This window comes from Vidua macroura, chromosome 5 (genome assembly GCF_024509145.1).
Source record: "Vidua macroura isolate BioBank_ID:100142 chromosome 5, ASM2450914v1, whole genome shotgun sequence".
Taxonomy (NCBI): domain Eukaryota; kingdom Metazoa; phylum Chordata; class Aves; order Passeriformes; family Viduidae; genus Vidua; species Vidua macroura.
In genome coordinates, this window is record NC_071575.1 from 8827925 (window position 1) to 8852031 (window position 24107).

Consider the following 24107-nt stretch of genomic DNA (forward strand, 5'->3'; position numbering starts at 1 on the left):
CACTGGGGCATATTGCAACAATATTGTTCCATTCTAAAATGCCTCAGTGCATCTGCTGTGCTGGGTTTGTAGTGTCCTGAGGAGTCATGCTAACTTTGTTGTACAAATGGTTGTTATTTCTGGTGTATGACTTCAGGCTAGAACTGCAGACTGACCTCTCATTTAGCCATGGGGTAAAGTGGAGTTCAGTTTTGAGGGAAGTTTGGGATTTAAGTTGACAATTAAAAAAAAATTTCACACAGAAAGTGCTTGAAAATTTAAACTGCTCTTATGCGCTCTCTTTTGTAGAAGGGGTCAGCCTTGTGGTTGGAGACAAATGGATGCAAAACAGTTGGGAATTGCCTCAAATCAGTGCATGTTGGTCAGTGCAGCACTGAGCCTGAGGGATGTCCAGGTGTCACAGCACCCAGCCAGGCTGGAGGGCAGGAAGAGATGCTGGAGCAGTTGGGAAATGTGCTGCTTTGTGCATTTCCCTAACACACCCCTAAAGGTCCCTTCAGCCGGCCAGCAAGCTGGACTTCCTGTGTAGGATGGATACAAAATGGACTAGAAATTGAATTTTCACAAGAGACGTAATGATTCAGATGAAGTTGTGCTTTCTGTCCAGGCCATCCATAATCAAAAACCTAATTTTTCCTCTAGAAACATAGGCATACTAGTGGATATATTTTTAGCAGCTATAATGTTATCTTCCATTGTGGGTTTTTTTCCTATTTTTTTTTTCTTTTAGAAGGTCACATTAGTCCACAATGCTGTGTGGTCTTTGCTCTAGTAATGTCATGTGGTTGGTTTTTGATGTGACAGTAAGCAAGATACATCTCTCATGCCAATACTTGCTTATTGAAGCATTCAAATAGGCAAGCTAACATTCATAATTTTAAAATTGCAGGGATTTGGTAAAGAATCTGTAGCAGCCAATGGTTTCATCCCTTCTGTGTTTATTTTCCTGAATGTTTGCATGGGGTGTGACGTTTTTGGGTTTTTTTTTTTTTGTTTTGTTTTGTTTTGCCTTTTTCTGTTTCCAAGATCAGCAGAAGTTTGTGCAGATACCATCTGTTTTATATTTAAACTTACTGTACCTGCTGCGTTTTCTTCTCTGAATGGGGCAACCTGAAATGCCACAGCCATGTAACTTAACTCAGAACTTGGGTTTTTTTCCCCTTTTATCCCCCATTGCTAATTGTACTGTGCTCCTACTAATCCTGCTGGAAGAGTTGTATTTCCCCTAGCTCAGTTTGCTGTGCCATTTTGCCTCACCTGTTTCAAAGTGATCTCATACCACAGTTCCTCGGAAAACCATCTGTTTAAATTCTTGGTGATTTGATGGTCTTTTCTGTCTTTTTCCTTACAGTCACACATTTCTAGTGTTTGGCCTCACAAATGCTTTGCAAAAATACTTTGCACCCTGCCAGAATATCTACCCTTTTGTCTTCAACTAACAGTTTAATTGTTTTTAATGCACGTGTCGTAGCTATTTTTTCTTTCCTCTCTTTAAAAGGAAAAAGTTAATATTTTTCAGGTGCACTTTGCACTTCCTATTTAAAGGAACTGGCCTCTACTCTGCCATTTTTGGTTTCCAAGTTAGACAGAAGCTTCCACAGAGGTAGTTCTTTGACTCTTGTTAATAAATAGAAGGCATTGTGTGGCTTCTGGATATTTTCTGCAAATTATATAGGTTCAATTTTATATGATGGAAAGAAAACACTGAATAGTTAGCTTCTAATTCCAAACAACGATTAATACAGTAAGGAAGACAATATCCTCTTTAAAATCTATTTTTGTCTTTCCCTCCAATTTTGCTATACAGTTTCCAGACCTTCTCCCAGACTCATCCTGCCTAGCTTCCTGTTGAAAACGTGAGGAAACATTTGCACATATGCTCACAAAGAAGCTTTACTTATTTGTTCGTCATTGCATATCATTTTCAGAGCATTATTTGCAGCTTAGACCCTCCTGAAAAGAAAAAAAAAATCATCTTTGCTGCAGCAAATGAGATTTTTTAATTAATTGGGACTGTTTTGGCTTAGAGGCTAACACAGGCATACTTCTAGTGAGAAGTGTCTAAAAATGCGTATCATGAACTAGGAGGAAAAAAGAAAGAGGCTACTCTTGAACCAAATTTCATATTGTGTTGTGTGAGAGATTCCACATGTTGTTACTTCATACAAATGTTTTCTCCCAAGAGGAGAACAAAGTAGGATATTCAAAAGAACATAACAATAAAACATATGGATTAAAAAAAAAATCTGTCATCTTAAATGAGCAATATCATTCTTTAGCTTGCCTCCAGTGGGTCTGAGATGTTTGTAGGCTGTTAAAATATGAGTTCATTCTAGGACAAAGAAGGATTTTTGTTTTTTACGTTTTCCTCTGTAAATCATTGCGGGGGGGGAGAGAAGAAAGGGTGGAATTATGCTCTGGACGCTGCTGCCTTTGCATTTTTGGCATTATGCCTTCTTACTGTTTTATTGTCTATTTTGGCTGAACTTGAAGTTCCAACCATGATCCCTGCCAAAAAGAAAAAAATAAAAAGTCAGGTCCTTTAAGGATACTGGAAAATGAAGCCAGTTTTTGAATCCGCCACGTCCTGTAAGCAAATAAAAATGAATCTCTATGGAGCTCAGACGTTACTTCCTGTTCTCCTTTGGATTCCAAGCAGGAATGGAGCAATTTTTCTCTGAATCCAAAAAAAAAAAAAGGAGGGGAGAGGGGGAGAATAGATGGCTTCAAAGCAGCACAGGAGAAATCTTTGAGAGGCTTCTATGTGGCTAACTTTTCAAATATATGTAAAATGTTTTACACCTTAAGTAATATATGTCTGTACTTAGAAAAATGTGCAGCAGCTTTCCCCCACCACTCCAGCACTCATATTTTGTAAGGCAGTGGACATATTAAAAATTCACATAATTTTTTTTTGTTGGATGTTTCCTTTTCTACTGGTTTTGTAACTTGTAAACTAAGCTTGCAAATGTTTCAGTCTTGATAGCATGTACTGATTGCTTAAGGCATGTGAAAGTGATCAGGAAGCTGCTACTTGTGGTTTCTTGAGGTGACCAAAATTAGAGAAGGTGGGGGGGGGTGTGAAGGAGAGACAGAAATGCTTTTTCAGATAAGATAATTGGGATTTTGTTATGGTAATCTGTATGTTGTGATAACTCCATCAATAAAGATCTCCGTTTTTAGGTGCTGCTGCTTTCCCAACTTTTGAATGACTGGAGAACGTATTCTGACATAAAAGATAAACTGCTAGCACAAAGTAGACTTCTGGATTTTTGCCACTGTAAAATTAGGAGTAACTGTAACCCAAGCAGACTAGCCAAGCTTGAAATTCACTGTGGACAAATGTTCTTTGTGCATAATTCTAGAGGAAACTATTTTTGGTAGTGAATGAATATATGTAATCATTAACACATGACGGGGCTGCTGTAAAGGCATTAGGCTGAAGCATGAACGCTTCCAGCACCCAAGAGGTGCTGCTGTATTTTATTTAACAAACTGTCTGGAATGTTCTATTACTCTGACTTTTCTGTTTTCTTATTTCTGGAGTTTACATTAATAAAGCAACTTTAAAATTATTTGTAGGAGAAAATACTTGATTTCTTTTCTTCAAAGGAGGTAAAATGATGTAGCTCAAAAAAAAATTCAGTTATGCTGTTGGAAGGAACAGGAAAGAAAACAAAGAAGGATCTCTGAACATACTTTTAGAGGCAGTTTGTAGTGTGTATATCTATTTGTGTTTTTCTGGGAGAGGTAAATTATCTAAGAGGCACTGGATTTCTGGATACAAGTAGAAGTTATTTCTGTTTTTGCAGAAAGTTAAGTCTTAGTGATCCCATTATGGCTTCTTGCCAACGTTGAAAGGGTTCATTTGATTTCTTACGTTGGCATGCAGTGGGACACAGGAGAGCTGTCAGCATCATAGACCTGATTGCAGGAGTTTTCTGAAAGTAGCTTTTAGCATTGCCATGTCTTGCTGGGTTTGTGGCCTGAGTTTCAAGGAAGGTTGAGAAGTGATAGGAAAGCCTGGAGTCACTGAGTCGATGCCCTAAAGACTTTGAGATGGTGTGGGAAGGGATCTGCTGTGCCCTGTGCAGCCGAGGGCCGGCCCCACGTGTTGGGTGGTACAGAAGTGCTGCAGGGAGTGAACCTGCTCTCTGTCTGTGGTGTGGGCATTTGGGTAGCAGCTTCCTTCGGTCCCACCACAGTTTCTCGAGCGGTCGAATGATGCCCTAGAAGCTGTGCTATTTCTCAGAGCGGTGGGAAGGGTCAGGAGATTGTCACTGTCTACTCCACACTCTCCTTCCTGGCAATGACTGGGGGAGGTCCTGTGTTCCATGGAAGTCAGTGTGAATTTTATCTTACTAAAATGGATGATCTGCAGATTTTGATTGATGACCTAGGTCTGTGTTCCCTTCTCTTTGACAGGGAGTACGAAGTTGTTAACTTTCCAGTAGATATGGACTTATTTTTTACTTCCCTCTCCCCCCCCTTTTTTTTTTTTTTTTACTTTAAGGCTGAACTCTGAAGGGTTATACAAACAGTAACTAGTGGGAATAAGATTTACTTCTAGGTGGAGTATTAAATACAAGCCTTACATCTGGAAACATTTACTGGATCAGACCCTATCTGGGACTGCAAGTCAACCAAGGAACACAACGGGAAACAAAGAAAATGGCACTAGTAACTCAGATTTTTTTTTTAATTAGTAGTTCTGAATTTCATTTGTGCAGGCTAGTATTTATGATTTTGCCTAAAATGCATACTTTTCCACATTAGGGTTGGTCTAGCAAAGTTTTCACCTATAATGTTAATTTTAGCCATTCTAGTGTCTAAAACTTGTCTTTTATATTTAGAAACTTTTTGGCCAATGATTCCTGTCTGCTTTCATAAACGCATAAAACCAGAGTTGTAATACATTTCACCTTCCATGCACCACAGAAGCTTTGCGGTAGTTCTGTCTCAGACTTTCAGACTAAAGATTGCTGTGCTGTTGTGTTAAACTTCAGTCTTAGATTTTGCAGAGAAAACCTTTAATAGTCTCCCAAACGTTTGCTTCAACTGGATTTCCTAAGGAGATGAGAATTACTCAGTTGTCCCACGTCTGTCTGTCGTGACCCAGCTAATAACCTCTGAACTACAGCCAGGCCTGACAGGGGGTGCCCCGTTAGCTACTCTAGTTTTATACAAGGCTTCTCTATAGGCTCTGCCAGGCCCTGTGCAGCCCTGAGGCATCAGAGCTGCAGACAAACTATGGGGTGCTAGTGGGAAGCATAGAGATTGTTGGCAGGATTTATGGAGTATCGTATGGGGGAAAGAGAAGCTTGGTCCGTCCCTGACAAAATGAAATTGTCGGAGGATTGTCCACACTCAGCAAGTTTTTAAAAGAAGTTTGCAAAAAGGAAGTGTGTGCATAGAGGAAAAAACTGCCTTATCTTCATCAGAGGCAGTACAGCCCTGTCCTAGGAGGGTTTATTTTGTCCTGGTCTTGCCTCTGCTGAGGCCTCTGTTTTGCAGAGACAGAGGTCATGCCATTGCAGTGCTGTTGTGAAGTGTTGAGTATGGAGAGAATGAAAAAAAAAAAAAAATTAGTGATTCAAAGATGAAGGAGAAAGTTTTACAGGATCTAGGGACTGCCCTAAATCACTGAAGCAGGTCCTGTGGAAAAAGGTCTTTTAGAAGTACCTGTTGGAAGAGCTGTTTTGTCCCTGCTGAGGATGGATGTTTGATGGCAAGCTGAGAGAAAGCAAAGCATGTTTCTGAGTTTGGCCTTCAAAACAGCTAGTGATTTATGGCTCCAGCTATGTCTTACACCTTTCAACAGAGAGATCATATTTCTTGTTGGTGTCACCACTACAAACTCCCTGCTTGCCATGGAAGAGGTATATTATTTAAACCGCCCAGTGGAGCAGCTGCTCATTTGTACTGCCAGCTCAGACCTGCATCTGAAAAGATTAATTCTGTACTTAAAATAATCAGAATCTTACATGAAGTAAATGTGTGATGCAATCCATGAAACAATTGTTGCATAAGATCACGGGGCTTTGCTCAGATCTAAATGAGTGGCTGGAATTCCAGACTTCACTGTTGCAGCCATCTGAATACTCAGCTATTCCTGCTTTCATCTCTTGGCTGTAAAGGGAATGCAGCAGTGGTGAAACCATGTGGGGACATGGAGAATTCAGGCAGTGAATTTAGTAAGCATATTTTTTTTCTGTATTTTAGCTGAGAGTAGACAATATTGTGTTTCATATTCTTCCAATGCTGGATTCTTTGTACAAACAGATTTTGTTTTTTTCCTATAATGTCCTGCATTTCAGATTTAATTTAAAGTTTGGCTGACACAGTTCTTCTGCTGCATACCTACTGGAACAGTAATGCAGGGATTCACTGGAATTTTTATTGTGGTTAGACAGCAGGTTTGCCATGTTATCTGTTCCACTAAGGAACAAATTGAGGGAAGGAAATTTTGTTAATTTACTTAGAAGGTATTTAATTTTAGGTTCCTACTCTGACAGCAATGTGTATGTGTTGGCTGCCATTGACACAAATGAACATTTGGGTCCATTGTAAAGTCTTGAGTATTCTTTTTTTTTCATCATTATTAACATCATTAATAAGGTAATTAATACAATCTGTAAATAATGATGTTCCTTATATTCAGTTCTAATATCTCTTATTGCCTAGGTGGGGAAGTAAAACAAAGAATCAATTTATTCAGGAGAGCTACAGCTTTGAGTTAGAAGATTTTTGTTAAAACAGTAAGTGGATATGTTCATGTGTGAAGGTTTTTAATGGCTAGGATTTTGTGTTGTTAGAGTTTAAGATCTTGAGTGAAACAGTGGATGGTGCCTTTGGGAAGGATCTTAGGGGTGATGTTCAGTATTCTGTTTCTCTTGTGCCCAAGTGGGAATGTGATACTCTTATAAACCAGGTTAACTACATCAAGAGGTTTGGAATTAACAATGATGTCATAGTGTTTAAAAAGTGCTAAACTAGAACAAATTACGCATAAATACTTATCACAAATCATACTTGATCCTTTTTATATTGCTTGTTATAAACAGACACGTATCACCATATGCACAGATTGCACCTAATATATTGTTATGTATATTCCCCTACAGTGGCCTTTGCCACAGGTATTTCTAATTACAACTAGGTGACCATGACATGAAGAATCAGCTTATTTCTTATTTTATTTATAAAAGCTTATTTCTTAATAATAAGATTATTTCTTATTCTTATTTTATTTAGGCATTTGCCTAAATAAAAACTGAGAATTTGCTTTTATGTTTGTGACCATTTATATTAGTTTTCTGAATATGTCTATAAAATCACTGTACTGATGATGAAAAGACTGATCAACTGAAGGAGTAATTTCACTTGTATTTGGGTTGGCCTGCATTTTGCACAGAAGTTTTTATCTGAAGAATTTGAGATCAAATTTTCTCTTGTGTTAAGTTGCTTTGCTTCTTAATTGAAATTTGACATAAAATTTAAAAAATAGAGAAGATGGTATATTGGAGGTGACTAATCATCACAGTATAACAGCATAATGAAGACCAATAGTTAACTAAACTCAAGGCCCAAAAACCCAAGATGAAAAAAGGGAAAAGAGCTGTCAGTTTTCTGGTTTAGCAAGCTAGATCTTTAGTAATTTTGGATTGATAAACCAGAATTGCCAACATATACTTTCAATATTTTGCTTTCCAAAACCTACAAGCCTAACTGCAGTCTCACACCAAACCATGATTCTATTAACAGGATGCCTTTCCTACTAGCAAGTGTCTAATTGACCTTTCTGAGCCAAGGGAGTTGTGAAGAACAGAGTTCCTTGTCTCTGCCTACATTCTGTAAATAGCTTGGAACCTTCCTGTCTCAGTGTCACATTCTAAGTATTTACACTCTAATGTTTCTTAGGAGAAAAATGACACAGTAGTTACTATGAAATGGCTTCTTGGGCTTGTATATTTAATTTAATTTCCCTAAGTAATAATAGGTACTAACTCCTGATGTGCAATAGTCATGTAAAACAGGAAAAGCTCAGTCCATGGAGTATGGGTTTGAGGAGCTAACTTTTTCAGCTTGTTTGTGTTTGTTTCAGAGTGTGAGCTGTATTCAAGTTTAAAACCAGGTACAGTCTACAAGTTATTTGGTTTATTTTATGCAGTAACAGTGCTGAAATTTGCTGGAAATCATTGCATATTTTGTAACCTTAAAAAAATGTAAATGTTAATTTTTACTTTTGCAAATTTGGCCAAAATACTTAATAACAGTCAGATTTACATTAGTATCGGTCATGAACGTTTAATATTTCCAACACAAACATTTCTGTGCATCTTTTGTGTTTGCTGTGTCAGTAGCAGGTTTTCAAGCCCCCCTTCTCCGAGAAAGCAGAAAATCAGCATGGAATTCTAGTGGCTAAATTGCTTTTTTGTAGTTGCAACCAAATGGTTTGTGTGCTTCACATGTTATTCAGGTGCAGTTGTGTCAATGTAAATTCTGCCTTCCCCCATCCCCTAATATGTTATTTAATGGTATTGAAAAGTATCCTTTCAAGATGCATTTATTTCTATTGTGACATGTTGTACATTGATAAAAGCAAAGTCAGTTGATCATTTAATGTTACTCTGAAAAACAAAAATTCAGGTGAGAATTGTCTCAGTTTCCCTAAAAAAAAAAAATCTTTAAATCTTGCATATAAGGCAGCAAGCAGCATCAAGGCTTATCTGTCATCCTGAATGAAAATTTGGCACAGGACCTCTGCTCAGCAGACGTAATTCCCTGGACACCTTTTGTGCATCCTTTGCCATTTCTTTTTCCTCTGTGTGTGTGTTGAGATACCTCTGTCTCTTTTCTTTACATGAATGTTCTCCAGGTGTCTGTGTTTCCTCTTTTGCCTTTCCATTTAATTTCTTGTTCCTTGTGCTTTGACTTTCCTTCTTGGAAGAGTCACAGCAACTACAGAAAACATGTCGTTTTCTTTCACTATCAGACTGTAATTCTTCTCTGTACTTCTCAATCTACTGCATAAATGAAGGCATTTTTTCCCACTGTAATGGTACAGAACCATAATACCTCTTGGCTAGGGATCTACTCAGTTTGCCACCTTTCCCTTTGCATTTCTTGAAGGCAAATTTCTTTCGTTCTTCTAAAAGTACAAAGAGAGACTCATTTCTGAGAGACTCGTAGCAGGTATTAGCAGTCTGTAAGGCTCATTTCAGAGAGACTCTTAACAGAATCCTCATTTAGGAGACTTGTATGTAAAGGAAGGCTCTGTGCTTTTAGGCAAAGGCAAATTTTGTTAGAAAATTACAGAAATAACAGGCAAAGTGAATGCTTGTAATCACTTACTGCTGCACTAAGTAAGTTATAAAGTCAGCTATAAAGCATAGGCCTTTGTATGTACCCATATCTGAATGTGTGTGGAAGCCAAAGGACTTAAAGAAGCAAAATTTGCTCTTCTATCCCCCTGCCTTTTTTGTTTTTTTAAGAAGTAAACTTGCTAAGACTCATTGAAAGAGTTGGTAAATTGTGTATCACATCCTGAATTTACCATGCTTGAAGCAATAAGGGGAGTTAATGGAGGTAGATGGGTAGTAAAATTAGAAAAGCTCCAATTGCTTTCAGTTCACATGTAACTTCAGGCTCACTGAGAACATGGGTCTCTGTGAAAACCTTCTGGAGAGGAGATGGTATCAGAATGGCTGTCTCTCTTCAGGCAGTAAAATGCCCCATTATGCTCTTTTCACTTAGAGCAGTATCACAAAACACAAGCTCATCTTCTGTGGTGAAAGGAATCCTTATTAGGATAAATTAAAATCTTTGTTTAATCTGATGTCACATTACACTGACAGGTGTCCTCTCTGCAATGGATATGTGGGCACTCCAAGCAAAGCTCTCTATATGCTTGTACACTCTGTGCAGCTCACTGGCTGTGTTTTTTTTTAACTGAACAACCATGTGTTTTTTTAAAACATGTTTGAGCTAATTGCCATCAAACTACATGTATAACAGCAATTATTTTCTCTGCCTTAAATGCATCTGAAAATTAAGATTCTCTATTATGTTATTAAATTAAGATTCTCTATTATGTTATTAAATTATGTGAAATTTGCTTCAGACTGTGCAGGTTTCTCCCCTTTGGATGACTAGTATGTCTGAAGGTTTCATGCTTGTGGTTGATGTCATCCCAACTGAGGGCTGTCTTTTGGAGCCTTCTATATAGCCTGCAGGTGGACTTTTGTGTCCCCCAATCACTGGGGCTGTAGGAGCCACAGAGAGTCTTGTTTGCCCTGGATGGGGCAAGTGTTGGAGCTCTGGGGGGCTGGAGCTGTTGGTCATGTTGTGCACAAGATGAATGATGACACTGAATTCTTCCTCTTGGAGCTGCACTGCTACACTCGACGAATACAACAGTGCTGCACTTCCTTTTGTTAGCTGGCATGAGTTTAAGTGTCTTCTGGTCAGTCCCAGTGTCTGAGGAAGGCTTGGGGGAACCATAACTGAGCTTTTGGAGAAGGTAGATAATGGGCAGTTCAGCAGTCCAGGTCTTGCCAGAGGTTTGAGGTTAATCCACAATCAAGTCACTTGACTTTATTGAACCTTTCTATTGTCTGTGGCTAAAGATGAAATCAAAGATGTACTGGATATTGAGGTTTATGTACATAAATGTATGATTTATTTATTTTGTGATGATTTCTAAGCCTCAATTAAAAAAAAAACATTGCAAATGTGAAGTTATTATCAGAATTAGTGATTCTTACTTCAACTTTAATACATTCACTGTTTTTAGTAGAAATATTTGCAAAGAGCATATTCCATAGAGCATCTCTCTTCCAGTTTGGTATTTTGGGTCAGATTCAGGTCTAGAGTGGGCAGGTTCAGCCCCACTAAATTGGTGTCTGTATGTGGCCTCCCCCCTTTAAATAGCTGTCAGTCTTTCAATTTGGAATGGAGTCACTATTCCCTCCTTTATGTGTATGGAAGAATGGCACTGAAACAGCACTTAATGAGTCATGCCATGTAAATAGTATTTGAAAAGCCTATTGAGGCTGTATTTTACCACTGCATAGGAAAGCCAGGATTATTATTTTGATCCCAAAGTGATTAAAATGTCCAAACATGCTGCAGGGAGTTAACAAGTCTTCCTAGCCACACATAGACCAAGCAGAGCAAATGTGCATCTTTACAGTTAATTGGAGGGTAGCTGAACTCCTTTCTACTCTGGGCTTTCTGCTTAATGCCACCAGCAAGATCTGCCTTTCCTTGTGTTTCTTCTCCAACATTACTGTCCTCTGCTTGGGGATTCTGTTCTGCCCACATCTTTCTGGCTTCCTTTGATACCATCTTTCCATTATGTCAGTAAACTTTGAGTTCCTCTCCCTCTCCAAAGAGGATTGACAAAAAGATGTGCATATGTTGCAGATGGGTTTTGATACAAGAGAAATTCAGACTAATAGTGGGAATCTGTGCAAATTGTCATGAGGAATTGCTGCTGTAAATAGGTTTGTAATTTGGGTTTGTTTAGACCATCCCCTAATTGTGGGTAGGTATTTCTTAGCAGTCTTTAGGACTCATAAAAACATGAGATGAAAAGTAAAGAAAACAAGCAAATGCTGCTATCTGATTCTTTGTCCTGGTAGCTAACATGAAATGAAAGCAAATGTGTGAGATAAGTTATTTTATTATGGAAAAGTTGTTTTTTTTTTTTTTCTGTAGCTACTATGTTGATTAATGACATAATTCTGAACTTTTTAGATAACATGCAAACACTTTTCACAAATTTTGAGTACAAAGACTTGTAGCAAAGAACACTGAAGAAACTTTTATTTCTTTAACTGCAGCATCACAATGTTGGAGTCTGGGAAAGGAAGGGGAATAGATGGTTAGAACAAGTTTAAGACTTATGGAAAAAGAAGAATAAAAGTAATTTAGTAGTTTGGTTCTCTGCACACTGAAAAACAGTCCCATTCCATGTGCTGATTTTTGTAGAACATATTTTCTTGTCACTTCCATCCAGGCCTGTTGCATTTTTAGGATCTCTGCTTCTGTCTGCAGTAGGTCCTGGAACTGACTATTTCCAGCTGTTGCTTCTCATTGAGGTATTTGTTGCCTTGCTGCAGCTGGTCACTGTGTGGGTTTGGGTTTAGTTTGATTTTTTCTCCCCCCATCCTCCATATATTTATGCAGTTTTCCAGCATGTCTGGCACACAGATTTTGGATCCGTACTTTCTTTTGTCCTTCAACAGACAATATTTTTCCATGTGTGAAAGAGCACTTCTGGTACTTCAGATGCATGTATATAATGTGGTGCAGCCTTCTTGCATATACAACAAAGATTCCTGATTTCAAAGTTTGTCCTTAATCAAAGTCTGGCATGGCAGAATTTCTGGTTTCTCAAAGGTTATTGGGCATGTTGTCATGATCGTGCAGAGGCACTGTCAGAATCTTACGTGGCAATATCCCTGAAGGTATTTTTCAAGTCTTCATTAGAAATGGTATTAGTAACCACAGAATGGAGGTGTGGATGTCTGTCGAGCATTTTTTTTTGCTTTCCATCAGTGGTACATGAAATGGTGTTTGCCAGCTGGCCCCGGGAAAAGCACTAATTTGCAGTATCAATAGAATCTCAGCCTTTCACTCTGTTCCTGTGTATTGTTCATATCTGTACTAATGTATTCATTTTCTCCTTTTTGTCCTGGGTGTGAGTGGCCAAAGGTGCCACATAAAATCTCAAACCCAGGTTGTCTCTCACACAGGTTTACAATCACATTTCTGAGAAATGCAGTTCCATTTCAGAACCCCTTTCACAGAGACTCTACCAATGAAATATAGTGCAACTTCAGAACATTTGGAAGGGAGAAGTGCAGCATGGAAATAAACCTATGTACAGGCTTGACTTACTGTTATGTTTATGTTAATGAACTTCATTGAACTGGATTGATCTCAAGGACACAGATTTTATTGTGCCAGTTTGGCAGACTGCATTTTCTGATGGACTTCACATGAGACTCACCACAATGGTATTTTTCATATGTTTTAATTTTTAGTCTTTAAATTACTCTGTATCTGTTTGTGCCTTCTTTCCATATTAAGGAAGAATCCTACAGAACAGTCAAAAGCCTCTGATGTGAAAGGGTAGTATTTCTTTTCATCACTGTTGGAAGTAATAATTGTAGTTGGCTACTTTAAGGCTTATCTAAAATCAATGTAAGTTTTCTAGAGAAACATCATGTTTCTCTGCCTCATGCTTTAAGCTGGAATGAGTTTTGTTTGGTTTTATTTTTGAATAGTTCAGTCAATGGAATTGCTCTTCTGTAAATTTTCCATTGATTTTTCTTTTACTATACATCATCTTATTGTCATGAACTGCAATAGAAGTTCCTAACTTTAAATAACTACATGTAGAGAAGTACCAGGAGAAAATACTGCTGTTCATGTGCAGTCTTTTGTGGGGAGGAGCTGGGAATAGGATTTGATGTGGGAGTGCTTTGGATTTAGCCCATATGTTAAGATCCCCTAATAAAAAGATGAGTTTGCAGGAAACCCAGGTCCCTGACACCCAAAGAGAAGTATGAAGCAACAAAGACTCATTCTTGGTGAAGGAAGATCAGGTTAGGGAACGCTTGAACATACTGGACATCTGTAAGTCCGTGGGGCCCAAGGGATTGCATCCATGAGTTCTGTAGGAGCTGGCTGCTGTCATTGCAAGGCTGATCTTGATTATCTCTGAAAGGTTCCTGTATTCAGGAGAGGTTTCTGGAGGCTGTGATAAAGCAGATGTCTTCAAGAAGGAGAACTGTGGGCTGGTCAGCCTTACCTCAGGAGGTGAGTTACTGAAACAACTAATCCTAGAAACAATTTCCAGAAGGGTAAAGGAGAGGAAGATGATTAGAAGTTTTCATCCTGGTTTTATGAAGAGGAAATCATGCTTATGAAGTCTGATGGCTTTCTATAATGAGGTGACTAGTTTGGTGGATGAGAGCAGTGTATTATTCTGCTTAGTTTGGCTTCAGTAACCTGTAATAAACCAGCCAAGGAAGTAAGATGGATAAATGGACACCGAGGGGGACTGAGGATGGCTGGGCCCAGGCAGTTGTGATGAGTGGCAGAAGTCCAGCCGGAGACAAGTCGCTAGTGCGGTGCCTCAGGGGTCTGTACTGTGGCCAGCACCAATTAACATCTTTATTAATGACCTAGATGGCGGGGCAGTGCACACCCTCATCAAGTTGGTAAATGATACAAAGCTGTGAGGAATGACTTATGTGCCAGGTGCTCGTGCCACCACCCAGAGGGACCTGGACATGCTGGGGAAATGGCAGAGAAGAACATCTAGTCTCTGTGTGAGGAGAAATAAAAAATCCTGCTCCTGGGGAGGAGCAATCCCATGCACCAGTATGCGCTTGAAAGCAGCTCTGCAGAGAAGGTCCTTGGGATCCTGATGGTCACCAAGCTGATCACAAGTCAGGAACACAGTTGCAGTAGGAGGGCCAAAGCAACCTGGTCTGCATTAGAAAAAGCATGGACAGCAGGTTGAGCCCTGGTGAGATGATATATAGGGTGCTGGGTGTTGTCCTGGGATTTCAAGTACAAGAGAAGCTTGGACATACTGGCATGAATCCAGCAAGGAGCCATGAAAATTACTAAGGCACTGGAGTATCTTTCCTCTGGAGAGAGATTAAGAGCTGGGACTCTTCAGCCTAGGGAAGGTTTGGAATTCAGGGGGTTCTGGTCGTATCAATGTGTATACATACCAGAGGTGTTTATTCAGAAGATGAAGATGAGAAAGCCAGGCTCTTCTTGGTAGTGTACTTTTTCTTGGTAGATCCCAGAGACAGGCAAGAAGCACAAAAAAAAAAAAAAAAAAAAAAAAAAAAAAAAAAAAAAAAGGCATAAAATTCTACCTAAGCACAAGAAAAACAAGTTTGTTCTTGCAAGGGTAGTCAAAACCCAAAGTAGGCTGCCCAGAGAGGTTGTGGAGAGAATCAGGACAAGACTTGCTATGGTTGTGGGTAGCCTGGCTTGGATGACCCTGCTTAAGCAGGGGATCTCAAAATGTCCCTTCCAACTCAGAGATTCTGTGATATGCCCTGAAAAAGAAAACAGTCACTTCTGAATTGGTCCTTGCTTTGCTCTTCTCTTACAGTACACATAGAGTGTGACATGACATCTGCTTGATAGTGTTGTTCTGCAATTTAGATTGCCTTTGCCTTCCTCTACCACATCTACTGGCATTGCAGCACTCTTGGTCAGAATTTTTACATCACCTTCTAATGCCCCTTGGTACTTGCACTGTTTTTCCAAGTATGTTTAACCAAGGCACTGACTGAGTCCAAATTTGGGTTTTAGGAATTGTAGACAAGCTGCATAAAATGTGATCTTACCAAATACATAGTTCTGTGGTATTTCAGTGACTTAGGAGGAGTCAGTTTTGTTCCTAAGAGATAGTCAGGTACATGAGTTGAAATAGATTTTTGGCAAGCTTGACAAGACATTTTTTCTGAGGAAGGTAATGTCATCTTGGGTGTGTGGAGAATATGTTATATTTCTTAGGGTAAAATAAATACCTTCAGAATATCAGGCTGATTTGTTTTCTCAGGTCAAAGCTGTGAGCTGTAAAAGGGCACATTCAGTAACTTCCTCTTTTTTTTCCTGCACTTATGCTAAACTTAGCATAGTCCCACTGCTGTGTGCTTTCTAATTAGAGGTGTGAAGGAAAACAAAGAAAGAAGGTGAATTTGGTATTTTTGCATTTCTCCTATCATCAACAGTAGTGTTTTCTGGTTTGGTTAATGAACTATGCATCAATATTGCTCTTTAGCAAAAGGTCACTTTGATCTCAGAACGGTGCCAAGTGGCTTTAAGGAGGTGTTAAATAGGAATGATAAATAAAGCAATTTAAAGTACATAAAGTACATTTGGGTCAAAATTCCTCATCACATATATCTATCATTTCACTACCTATGTATCCTTCTAACTGAAATCCACTGGGAACACATTCCTGGCTAACCTAAACAAAGCTGCTTTCTCTTAACGGCATTTTGGTAACAGATGTAGTCCAGAGACTGAACTTTGCAGATTGTATGTTGGAATTGAGATGGTTCAGCTTAATTCAATAAATGTTAACAACAGTTAACTAATTGCATAAAAAACATACCCCCAAATTGTGTGAGAAAATAGAGTTACTATTTATGGTTTTACATTTTTTGTTGGTTTTGACCTGGAGCATCTTGGCGTTGTTCATATTTTGAAAGGAAAGGTGATGCTATTTGAATTTAATTTTGGTTTTTTGAAATCCAGTTCTTCTAAATCTTGCTGTAGATGGTTAGAAAAAAAGCAGTATATGTATTTGAAGACAGAAATTTTTTTGTCGAATAGACTCAGGCGGTAACTTTATTTTTTCACAACTGCAGCATTTGAATAAACATTAAACAGGTTGAAAATTCATGTTAAAAAATTCATTTTGCTCCAGGGTGATGTAAATTATATATCCATCACTAAAGCACTTATCCTTTTCTCATTGACCTTGATAGCAATTACAGAGGCCCTATTTCTCTATAGCAATCTGAATTCTGAGCAATTTATCCACTATATGAGAGGCACAGAGGTAAGACCTCTACACGCACACAACTGTGAGTTTTTAGAGCAAAACTTTCTGTGGCCATTGCAAATAAAAGCAGTTTTCATTTATATTGAGCTCTTCCAAGCCTCATGAAAGAAAATGCCAAAGCTGAGTTTGTACTTTTTTGTTTTGTCTTTTAATACCATGAAAGTGAATTCTGTTGATGTTTTACTTTACAGAGATTAAAGCGGCTTGGGGTTGGGCATTTTTGGGGTTTTTTTTAAAGTTAGCATGTAGGACTAAGTGTATTCTGCCATGTGTCACATGTGAAAGGTGAAACAGGTACACAGGTCATGGTCTGGGCACTGGGCAAAGTATTCCTAGAACAGGGAATGAATACCCAGCCACCGTGGGTGTTTGCTGGCTGCTTTCGGGCAAGTACGGTGGGGTCATTCATGGTTAGATACTGTAAAGCAAAGAGAGGACCAACCATGTTTTAACTATCTATTTATTTTGTGTTGCTGAACATGCTTTTTTATATGCAGATGGCTTTAACTGTTAATCAACTGATTAACTGATTTAACTGTATAAAAAACTGATACTAGTGCCTCAAACTCAGTAATTAAACAGGCCACATAAATTATCTTTTATTAAGCTAGACAAAAACATATCTTGCAATACTATGTATTTGATAATATTGATTCTCTCCTTTTCTACAGTCCTTTCACTTTACCTTCTATCATGTTTGAAGTAACTTCCTTTATTTTGTGTTTTGCACACTGAAAATATAATGTGAGGAAATGGTGACAAGTTTTACAGAGGACTCTTGAAGCTCATTTTTGTGGAAGTATAGTGATGGATTGTTTTGAGTGCCAGAACATGACTTGTCTTTAGATCAGATGAAAACAAGTAGAATTTAATTTTTCCTTTATCTGTTACAATCAGAGCTGCCCAGTGCAGTTTTCATGGCAGCAAGGTGAATCAGTAGTGTTTTTTTACAGTGTAGTGTCTCTTTATTGTAGAAGTGGAAACTCAAAATGCAGGAAGAGGACTTCCTTCCCTTTCTTTAGGGGCCTTTGTGCAGTTTATGCTTGACAAATGTCCAGGCTTTTCCTTCCAAATGGTTTGCAGTCTGTAGGCACTTCTCTCACAAACCCTCAAGAGATTTTTGAATATTCTAGCAAAAGGGTTTTAGGTAGTATTGAATATCTTTCACAGGCCCTTTGCACAGGTTAGGATTTTTCCTATAATTAGTTTCAACAATTCCTTTACACTTTATTTTTTAGTAAAATCACAAATAAGAGAAATGAGCTGGGCTTTTTTATCCTGGAGAAGAGACAAATGAGAGGGGATCTTATGGATGCAATAAAGTGTCTGAAAGGTGGGTATCAAGAGGATGGGACCAGATTCTCTTCAGTAGTACCCAGACAGGACAAGGGGGCAGTGGGCATATAAACTGAAACATGAGATGTTGCATCTGAATATGAGCTGTCAACTCACTCAAGGTTTTTCATTCAGATTTATACAGCTTGTGTAGCATGAGCAACCTAGAATGGATTTCTGGTGATAACCTGGAGCCATTCTAGTTCCATCAGCATTCTCATGGTTTATTCATGATACAGAGATGTCTTTGTATCACATGGATATCAGAAGGGAGTGTTAGCCATTACAAAGTGTTTTTGCTTGACAGGTTAAACTATAATAGCTATTAACTTTAGGATTTTCTATTGTGTTGGCCTGCCTAGGAAATAACATTTATTTTCTTTAATTAAATGAAGTGAAATGTAAGCTAGCACTTTCTAATTAACTTTGTGCTGGAGAATGACTGCAAGTGGCAATGAGAGATTCTTAGAGAATTTCAGGAGGGTAAAAATGTATTCCACAACTCCTGTTCTGTATGATATCGCATCCAAAAGAGAGGAATTAATCTAGTTTACACTGGAAAGAACTCATTATCCTGCAAATATCTTACTAGTTTGTACAAAGTTAATACAGGGCATGTATTTTTTATGACTTATAATAGTACAAATATTTACAGAGGGTTTCATTCAGATGTAGTATCATTTTAGTATTAACTGTTAAGTTCTTATATAAGATCAATATTTAAGAATTGGATTTAGATATTTAATTTTACAAGATACATAACTTTACCAAATATAAAAATATTCCTTCAGTATATATTTTTCACCTCTAAATTGACTACAAGTTCATTGTCCCTTGGAAGATAAAGTAACATCTTTATTTGGGCTCACAGTACTTTTCACAGGTGAGATCTAAGTGCTTTTTGCCAATTCAAGTGTCTCTTCTGTAATTGAAACAGTTTGGTTTAGTAAAATAAAAAAACTTTCAGCATTTTATTTCAGTAAAATAAAACTTTGAGCAAATACAACAGTCTTAAGTGTTCATCCCATAAATTCAATTTGAGTAGTCTTCCATTATTTTTATTTAAAATTATTTAAATATTGCTTGCATATTGTTTAAATTTCCAAGCGTTTGAGGCCCAAGTTAAACAGTGACCAGTATGTTCAGCAGCAGAGGAAGGAACGTGTCTATAGCAAATTGGTTCTGTGGCTGTCATGAGCAGATTGTCCAGGCCTCAGACATTGCCTTCGTTCCACTCAATTGTCTGAGAACAACTCTGACTTCACATCTGAAGGTTTGTCACCACAGATAAATTTTGTGGCATTAGCTTTTCATCCCCTAGGTCAGGATTAAATTATAATACATTCTATAATACATACCAGGCTGTTTCAAGTTCTGAGTTTTTATATTTAGGACTGCTTTTCTTTTTAAATAACTACTTTCAACATATCTTCATTTAAAAATACCTTAAACTTTGTATCATTTGCTTTAATCTTTAGAGAGACTTACTATTTTGTGCAACACCTGCTCAATTAATATTTAATCTCACTTGACAATGCATAACAAGAAGTTATTTTTAGCTTAAATATTCATAAAACTTCAAATGTCATAGTTACAGAACCTCAAATTTATTATTGCTTTGCAAGCATATTTTGCTTGTCTTCTTTGTATGGGATTATTTTTCGTTCCGTGACAAATGGGTATATTGGATATATTCTTTCTCGAGTATTACACAAAAATACATGGCAACATCAAGTGCCAGAGTGATAGATGGTGTTTGGCAGGATTCCTGTTCACAGATCTCACTGTTGCACTGGGCAAGCCTAGGTGAGGTCTGCATGCTCTTGCCTTTCCTGCTGTGGAACAGCCTGTGACAAAGAGCCCTTAGGGGCAGGTAATAGTAGGGTGACGGGGAAGAGGCGTCTGTGCTCAAACATTGCAGATGTGGATGCTGATGGCTGGTTTTGCTTGTGTTTCTTAGGCCCTGGATTAGGACTGGTCAGTGCCATGCACAGGTCAGGAAGCCATGCCTGGATTTCACTGTGATGGCAGGTACGTTCCGTATCCCACACACCTGTCTCAGAGCCTCTTGTCCCCTTGGAGCAGAGGCAGTGTGACACCACCATTTCTGCCAGAAAGGTGTGTCCAGCCCTTGCTGGATGTGGCAGTCCTGGAGCAATGTCACCCAGAGCTTGTCCCTAACCTGGGACTGAATCGCCTTTACAAGAGCTGATGTGTAGACCTGCTTATATGCAGAATATTCTTGCTATAATGTTATTATTTGGCTTTGAAAAAAGTTAATTACTAAGAAAGCTAGATGAGAATCTAAACTTTTTCTAAAAGCAATCTATTACAATTTAATTCAATGGATACAGGAAATAAGAAGGAGAGAAAGGTGCCTCAAACACTTGTTTTATTTGTAGAGAAAAAGGGCTCTGCAAATTCAAGCAGATACAAATTTAAAGTAGCTAGAGGAATTGGCTAACATTCACACACATGCCTTTCACACACACACACACAGACTTTTTCATTGCATTTTCTTCTTTTGCCATGAAATTCATGTCTTGTTTTCTCTAATTATGCATCAGCTTTTGATGGAGTGGCAGTGAAGTATTATATATTTTTTTCTTTTTTTTTTAATGCCTCATTTAACAGAACTATTTTGCATGCAGTGTATTAAAAATTTATTGTAATATAAATTTTCTGTCTTTCTTGTGGTTAATTTCCCTTGTAAAGAAGACATAAAACATCTTTTTCACAAACTACATTTTTCTCAGAACTTTTATAGTCATATTTCTCTCCCAGTTGATTTTTTTCCATGGATGTCTCTTTCTTCATGTTGCCTGAACAACAAACCAACAAATTTGATTTTCATCCTAGAAAATGTGCAGAGGTTGTTTTTCAGACTCTCATACACCTTTTTGTTCTTCAATTTTAAACCAGATGAAGAAGATAAAATATTTTTAATGTTAAACCATAATAAAGTATACATAAATAAACTTCACTCTCATCTTGTTAAAAAAAAATGGTCAGTGCTTCATAGTTCTAGAGCTCTGTAAAGATCAATATAAATAAAGATACCTTTTCTGTATTTTTTAATACAAGATTTTTGAGAAAGGCTGGGTCTGGTGATCAGCAGGTCAGATTTTGGAATCTGTGTATCCCAAATGCCTGGGACTGGCTGTAGGCTTTCACTGTGTCCTTGCAGTCATGTGGCAAATCAGGGGAGCCATAGCAATAGCAGCCCTCAGGTTCCTGTTGCATGGTTTTAGCCCTCTGACGGTTTGATGCCTCCCTGGGCCATCCTAAAGCAGGTGCTCTACATAGGCTTTATGAGGTTTGCTTTGGAATGGCTGGCTACAGAAAGAGGTGGAATGACTGGCTTGGAATAGGTACCTAAGTATAAATGAGATTTATGCACCCAGATTTTGGGTGATCCATATAATGAATCCTACTTTGATAATTTTTAGGTTCAGGCTCTCAGTTAAGCTTCAACTTGGTTGTTTTAGTAAGATATAAATCTCAGTAAAATTGCTTGTACTTACATCATATAATCCAAAGCAATATTCTCTCCAAAACAATATTCTCAATATTCTTTCCCCAGCTGAAAGAATAGCAGCAATGCAAAATGCAGATTTTGCTTGTACTTGAAATCTACAGATGTATGCTTATAGGATCAAGTAAATGTTTGGACATGTTTCAAGCTTCAAGAGTACCTGGTTTCTGTGGTGATGGAATTCATATTGGTTGTATATCCAGCTCAGTGGCATGTGTTCAGCCTTGAAGTGTAGACATCCCTTTTGTATTCCAAACTGTACTGCCATCCATGACTGATTTTGGAGTTACATCCATAGGGTGGTGTGACATTTGCACTGGCAGTCATTGGCTGGGGTTTCTGGAAGTGGTCAGATGGTCACAGACTGACTCCATTGTCAAGGATGACTGCTGTTCTTACCCCAGGAGAAGACCAAAGCTGTTCCCAAAAGCAGGATGAGTGTTGTCTTGATGCATAAGTGATCCCATGGATGATGAAGTTGGTATTAATGGTTCCTATTGAATTGAGCGATTCAGGGAGCACTGTGAGCTCTGAGGTCATAGGGCTCAGGCTGTTTGGGATTCCAGCTCAGTACCCAGGATATTGACAAGGGTTTAGACTACACCACACACCTGTTCACACTTGCCTGATTTTCATGGTGTATTTCTGGAAGAGTTACACAAAGAATTGTGAGAAGATGACAAGGTGATTAGAATTTCCAGCTAGCCTTCTCTTATTCTGTTTTCTTTTGGACTCATGCAATTGCTTGCATTGAGGTCAGCTGTTTTAAAGTATGCACAGGAACAGATTTTTTGAGTTACAAGAGTCTTGTGTGCCTCTAAATGTCACTAATTCAATTGCTTAGCACTAGATTATCAATATATACAGGCATTCCCAGGCTAGCTAACTACAACATGGAAATTGATTAGTTCTTGTGACTGCAAAACAAATAATGTAACAACCAGACACTATTAATTACACATTTCAGCACAAGAAATTTGAAGAGATCTAGCTAATGGATTGCAAGACTGGTTGTTGGCTTAATAAACCTATAAGGAGTGTTGACACCTAGAGACCAGTGAACTGGTAAATTGAAGATGACCTGATTTTTCCCAATCTCTGGTCATTTTCTCAGCCACATACAATTTAATGGGCTGCTGCTGCTGTTTGTAGGTTCTGCCTTTCTAGGACAGGTGTAGGTTTTCATTTGTTTGGTTTTTAGCAAGTCAAAAGATAGGCATGGTAAAGGCTTTTTCAAGCTGTTGAGAGAATATGATCTTAAGCTGTGATGTTGATCCTGTCACTTGTTGAGAGAATCTCTGTCCTGTCTTCTCTATGTTGTAGTGGCAGGCTCAAAGAACCTCAAGAATTCTTTTGCAGCCAATGAGAAAATATTAAAATGTTAACAGTAGAGGGAATAGAATGTTCACCTAAGAAGGAGACCTGTAAACGTATATTGCTTTTCCTTTGCTGTACTTTTTCAGAAGTCTTTCCCTGTGTTTTTTGCCAGTGTGTTCCCTTCCTTCCTCCCCTGTCCTCACTCTTGCATAACCTCCCCTTCCTGAGGTGCTTTGTATTTTCTTTTTCAGAACATTCATAATAATTTCATAGTCTCATTCCTGTCTCTTTGCTTGCATTCTTTTCCTGTTCCTGAGACCTTTAAACTCATTCAGTTATCAAAATTAGCTCCCTATTTTTTATTTTCCATTTCAAATGAACTCCAAGCCATTCATTGTGCCCATCAGCTGAAACCCACAGGTGGATGCTCACCCACAGCCCTTGGTGGCAAGTCTTGGGCTGCTGGAGAGAGTTAGTAAAGAGTAAAAGCTATAGCTTCTTTGTTGGAGGAGAAGGAATGTGAGAAAGGCCTCCTTTGTGTTCTTTGTTCACTCAGGTGCTGCAGACTTCATATTTTGACATTTTATTATCTCACCTGTGAAAAAGTTACCATGGACTGTTACCTTCACAGGCTAGGTAAACACATGGAAAAGAATTCAGCAATTACCAAACTACTGTATCCTGATAGAGACCTGAGTGAATATGAGAAAAGAATTTTCCTAGTTAAATGATAGGGATCTGTGAGTCCTCTCAGAATACGTATTGCATAAACTCCTGTGATACTTAACCAGTAAAAAAAAAGCAGTATGTGTGATAACATCTTCCCAGCTGTTGTCCTGCAAAGCATATCAGAAAATAAGCCTTATACCAGACTAACTCCTGGAAAAGCAGGAGCTGATTGAAAATAAAAATCTAAGGGACTATGTGTAATGGCAGAAGATCCATTAGAATCTGCTGTAGCATACTTTTATAAACTTAATGTGAATGAAACGGCAGACTCAGAGTGAAGATGTGTATAGTAGGATGCATATTCTTTCCATTAAGACTATACCTGCATTAAAATAGTAGACAGCAAAAACAAAGGTATGTTCATTACTCCTCTTGCCATATAATGTCAAAACCTCCTAAAGGGCCTGCCTCAATCTAAGCAGAAAGGGGATAAGTGACACCAGCATTGGTTCCTTTACCCTTCAGTGTAGTTTTTTGAATGACCACATTTTTTAGCCAAGGGATTTATTTGTAGGTTGCTTATTTTGTGCTATTCTGAAAGCATTGTCTCTGTTGCTTAGGAAGTTCCATATAACTGCA

The 24107-nt window shown here is 38.3% G+C and overlaps 2 long non-coding RNA genes across 2 annotated transcripts in view; one reads left to right on the plus strand and one right to left on the minus strand.

Annotated features, from left to right (window-relative positions):
- LOC128807607 (uncharacterized) overlaps nt 1-24107 on the plus strand; it is a 38113-nt gene that overhangs the window by 8658 nt on the left and 5348 nt on the right. Inside the window, exon 2 of the long non-coding RNA XR_008437210.1 lies at nt 19908-19978. This is a non-coding gene — a long non-coding RNA (uncharacterized LOC128807607). The remainder of the gene's footprint in view (nt 1-19907; nt 19979-24107) is intronic.
- On the minus strand, nt 20591-21943 carry LOC128807609 (uncharacterized). Its single transcript, XR_008437212.1, has 3 exons — nt 21643-21943; nt 21472-21530; nt 20591-20769 (listed from the first exon to the last, which is right to left on the minus strand). It is a non-coding gene; the product is annotated as an uncharacterized LOC128807609 (long non-coding RNA).